Here is a 5,471-nt window from a genome sequence, read left to right as displayed (position 1 = left end):
TATCGAAAAAAACGCTCGTCACTCAAGGGGTTTATATGGTTTTCCTCCTCTGTGGATTCTTTGATGTGAATTAAGGGGTTGCTGTGAAGTGAATCGCTTGCCACTATCCAGGCATTTGCAGGCAGCCCTCGATTTACAACTACAATTCAGCCAGAATTTTTTCTTTCTAAGTGAAACATTGAAGTGGATTTTACGACCTTTCTTGCCAGTTATGTAAATCACTCCAACTGTAACAGCATTAAGTACATTTGTTTTTCCCACTGACTTTGCTTGCAGGAAGGTCACAAAAGGTGACATGACCCCGGAACACTGCAACTGTCATAAAAAGGAGTCAGTTTACAAGCATCTGAATTTTGATCAAATGACGTCAGTGTGAAAAAAAGCCAAAAGCCACTCTCTTCAGAGCCATTGTAACTTTGAACAGTCACTAAATGAATTGCTGTAAGTTGGGGACTGACTGTATCTGGTTACTCTCCCATGTGGATTCTTTAATGGTTATAATGACTTCCGCTCTCCTAGAAACTCTTTCCACACTCCAGGATTTTATGAGGCGTCACTCCTGGGTGAATCTTTTGATGTTTATAAAGGTTGCCCCTCTGACTGAAGCTCTTTCCACACTCCAGGCATCTATAGGGTTTTTCTCCTGTGTGGATCCTTTGATGTTGATAAAGGGTGCCCCTCTGACTGAAACTCTTTCCACACTCCAGACAAGTATGAGGTTTTTCACCTGTGTGGATCCTTTGATGTTGATAAAGCTTGCTCCTCTCAGTGAAGCTCCTTCCACACTTCAGGCATGTATGAGGTTTTTCTCCTGTGTGGATCCTTTGATGTTGATAAAGGTGGCCCCTCTGACTGAAGCTCTTTCCACACTCCAGGCATATATGAGGTTTTTCTCCTGTGTGGATCATTTGATGTCTATAAAGGGTGCTCCTCTGACTGAAGCTCTTTCCACACTCCATGCATTTATTAGGTTTTTCTCCTGTGTGGATCCTTTGATGTTGATAAAGGGAGCCCCTCACACTGAAGCTCTTTCCACACTCCTGACATGTATGAGGTTTTTCTCCTGTGTGGATTCTTTGATGTTGATAAAGCTGGCTCCTCTCACTGAAGCTCTTTCCACACTCCAGGCATTTATGAGGTTTTTCTCCTGTGTGGATCCTTTGATGTTGATAAAGGTGGCCCCTCTGACTGAAGCTCTTTCCACACTCCAGGCATTTAAATGGTTTCTCTCCCGTGTGCATTCTTGCATGTTGTGTAAGTTTTGATCTCTGATTGAAGCTCTTTCCACACTCAAAGCATTTATGTGGGTTTCCAAATGAGTGGATTTTTAGATGGTTTTCAAGATGGTCATTTCTGTTGAAGGACTTTTCACATTCCGGGCACTGATATTTCCTTCCTTCCTCCTGGATCCTTTGGGGATTCCGGGGTCTTCTAAAGGACCCTCTGCTCTCCAGGCATTTCTCCTCTTTCTCTCCCCAATGGATCCTTTGATGTCTATAAAGGCTGCTCCTCTGACTGAAGCTCTGTCCACACTCCAGGCACTTATGAGGTTTCTCTCCTGTATGGATTCTTACATGTTGCCGAAGTTCTGCTCTATAATTGAAGGTCTTTCCACACTCAAAGCATTTATGTGGGTTTCCAAATGAGTGGATTTTTAGATGGTTTTCAAGATGGTCGTTTCTCTTGAAGGACTTTTCACATTCCGGGCACTGATATTTCTCTTCTTCCTCCTGGATCCTTTGGGGTTCCGGGGTCTTCCGAAGTAGCCTCCGCCCTCCAGGACCGTCTCGGGGTCTCCGCCCGTTTCCTCCTTCCCGCATCGCCTCCAGACAGCGGCCTTTTCCGGGATCCCCCTGGGCTCATCCCTCCTGCAGCCCCGGAGCCTCCCGGCCTTTCCCCGCCGTCTCCCTGAGAAACTGCGCCGCGATCTCCTGCTCTCAGGCACCTCTTCCTTCCTTCCTTCCTCCGCCGGGCTCATTCGTCCTCCTGCAGGGTGGGCGGGGAGAGAGAGAGAGAGGCGGGTCACAGTTCCGCCCCCTTCCCGTCAGGAGAGGCCCAGGCCGAACCCTCTGAAACTTTCGGACTGCAACACCCAGCATCCCCTGCGCCAAACCTGCAGGAGGACGAATGAGCCGGGCTCCTCTGTCGCCATTTCAGGCAGCTCCCACGTTGTCCGTTTCTTTTCCGGAAGTGGAGGCTTCACGCCCTTTTTTCTCCAGAGGTTCCGCCTGTTGCTTTGGAGGAGCCGCCCCTAAGAGTCATCCTGCCAATCGCTTGCCTCTCCAGAGCGACCAATCGGCTTCCGCCTTCCTTCAAGCCAGAGAGCCCCTGTGCAGTGCCGAGGATTGCTTTCCTTCCGTTCGGAGGTGAGGCGGAAGTCTCCCTTTGATCTTGGAGGTGCCTCTTTTGCCCCCTCCCCCCCACCCGGGGTCTCTCCCTAGGCAGGCGGGGGGGAATCGGGGGGGGGGGGCTTCTCCCAGCAGCTCCTGAACCCCCAAAGCCCTCTTTGCAAATCTGCCAGGGGTGGAGAGAATCCCCTCCAGGACCCCCCCCTTTAATATGTGGATCCTCAGCCTCTTCTGACCTCCAGGAAGGCCCCTTGCAGCCCCTCCCCCAGCTTCTTGCCCCCCTACTCGCCCCCTCCCTCCCCAGGAAGAGGGACCCGGGGCTGGAGGACCCCCAACGCCTTGGGGGGCTTTTCCTGGTTGATGCGTCGCCCCAAAGGCTGGAGGGGCTCCTGGTCCTTCTACTCTCTTGCACTGCAGCTCCTCCTCGGCTGGGAGGCGATCCTGATGGAGCCCCTCCATAAGTCTTTAACCTTAGATGTCAACCATCTTCCCAATGGCAACTTTCAAGGTTTGACTTCATTTTAATGTTCTTGTTTTTGCAGGAAATCCCTGAGGCGATCTGAGGCTGGAGCCCAGTGAGGTCCGGAAGGCCTTTTTTTAGACCTGTGGAGGAAGTTCCCCTGTGAGCTAACCCAATAAGAACAACTGAGCTGGAAAGGGCCTTAGAGGTCTTCTAGTCCAACCTCCTCAAGCAGGAGATCTTATCCCAAAAGTGCTTTTTCAAGAGGCAACTAGACTTTATTTGCTTTTCTTTGAAGATGTTTCACTTCTCATCCAAGAAGCTTCCTCCGTTCTGTCGTACCAAAGAAGCTTCTTGGATGACAAGCGAAACACCTTCAAAGGAAAACCAGAAAGTCCAGCTGCCTCTTGAAAAATCACCTTTGGGACAACCATGACGTGGATGACGGAGAATCTCTATAGATATTCAGGATATTCCCAGACAAGTAGGAATATGCTGTGTTTGGAGGAGCTGGCAGAGTCTTCATTGGCTTCTGTTATTTTTCTCCTTTTATTAAAGCGTGTCCTTGTGTAAATGTCATACATGCATCCATTCCCCACACTTGAAATAAGGTATTCAATTCTCGGATCTGAGAAGCTGAAGCCTGAGGGCTAGAGGGGTGACCAGTTTGAGGGATGGGGGCCAACAGCTTCTCCATCATTCTCTGCCCCTGTTTTCAGGCCATGAGACTTGACTAGGGTCAGAATTATGAAATCAATGGCAAGTGTGGCTTGCAAAGTTGATAAGGACTCCTGGCAGCTCTTCACATGTAAGGGGGTTTCACATGAAATGCACCTTTGCTCTTGGCGAGACAGAGGCCCACAAGTGGAAGCAGTGGAGGGGGGTCTCCGTCTTTGAAGCACGAGGGAGGGGGAGCAGCAGGGAGTGTAGCCTTCCATGCCATCCTTGCAGCCAGCAGAAATAGGAAAGCCAAGGGAGACATATTTGCTGCAGGCCGTCCACTGGGAAGGAGGGGAACTAGGCCATTGCCTGAAAGGAGTCGGTGGGACCAGAGACCCCATTCACACAACACACCTCCCACTCCTGGCTTTGCACATCCTGAGCCCCGGCTGGGTTCACAGGCTGACTGCATGAAAAGTTAACCTGACACCAGCCAAGCTGAGAAGGCCATGCAAATGCAGCCATGAGGGCTTCCTTTCCTGGGGGTCGCATCTGGTGAGAAAACACCTGGGGAGCCATCAAAAGAGCCCTTCTCCCCCCAGGTGTGTCTCCTCCTTTGCAGGAGACCATCATGGTTTCATTGTTTCCCCACCACCCCTGCGAGGTAGGGCAGCCCCTCAACTGCAAAACAACAATCACGGTTACTATTGGTTATTCTTTACTGTTGCTTCAATAAAAGGACCATTTTACCATTTCCCTTTTTCTTATTGTTTGTTTAGTGTTTGCCCAATTCTCTGTTGCCTTAACAGTTTAACTGGCATCACATCACCAATTATTTAAAAATTGTTTTGCATCATTGTATGCTTTCTTTGAAGGGGTGCAACTTTTGCAAATTGTGCCAGGGATGTGAGTTCAATTGTATTCAGTGTACATTCCTATATCACCATCACAAACTTAATTGAGCCAGTCAATAGTGCTGTATTTCAATGTATCGCTCAGCAGGGTTGCCTCCTTTTCCTGGAAGAAGCCACTGGCATCTCGGCCTTTCTGTCTTCCCTGGAACACATCTGTCCCAACACAGCTGGTAGGCAAGAAGCCAAGGAAGGCAGATGTGTGGGTTGCAGTGTCCAAAGCTGCTTCCTTTCTGGTAGCTTCTTAGTGCCTGCATGTAACCCTTCCCTCCAAAAAGCTTTTGGATAATCATGAAGGAATTGAATACAATTTTTAAAAATAGATTAAACAATCTTGAGAAAACCGAAGGGACATTTTGAAAAGTTGTTTACAACCATTGTCAAGTTTTACAGCTGAATTGCAAAAAGTTTATTGTCCTGGAATGTTTTTATTGCCTTGAACTGCAATCATCATTCTATCTCCTTTTGTGGTTTATAAATAAGTCAGAGTGGAATATTTTTTACAATGTTTTTAAATTTCTAATATGTTTATTTTGTGGATATAACTAGTGGAAAAAGTTGCCTCCAGAAGTTGTGGGTGCTTCTTCACTGGAGGTTTGTCTGGAATGGTATATAGGATCTCTTGCTTGAGTAGGGAATGGACTAGAAGACCTCCAAGGTCCCTTCCAGTTCTACTCTGATTGAAATGCACAAAGTTTTCTGAAGAGCTAATAAATTCCTTGTACATTTATCACAGCTCTAATCCAATAAGGCAGATGTGGATACCTACCCTTCATTGCCATTTGAAATTGTGTGCGTCAACAATTTGACCAAGTGCTGTATCACCAACTCTAACATATAAGGATATATAAACTTCTGAACCATTTTACTATTATTTCCATAATCAGTAAAAAATAACCATAACTATTTGAACTAAACCAATAGTACTTCAATGAAAGGACCATTTTACTATTTATTTTACTTTATGGTTTGTTTAGTGATTGTACTATTCTCTACTACCTCATAGTTTAATTTGAATCACATTACAAATTATTTAAACATTGTTTTTCCTGATCACTTCTGGGGTCCCTTTCAATTCTGTTATTCTGTTAC

This window comes from Thamnophis elegans, chromosome 16 (assembly GCF_009769535.1).
Source record: "Thamnophis elegans isolate rThaEle1 chromosome 16, rThaEle1.pri, whole genome shotgun sequence".
NCBI classification, from domain to species: domain Eukaryota; kingdom Metazoa; phylum Chordata; class Lepidosauria; order Squamata; family Colubridae; genus Thamnophis; species Thamnophis elegans.
This window is presented reverse-complemented; position numbering follows the sequence as displayed.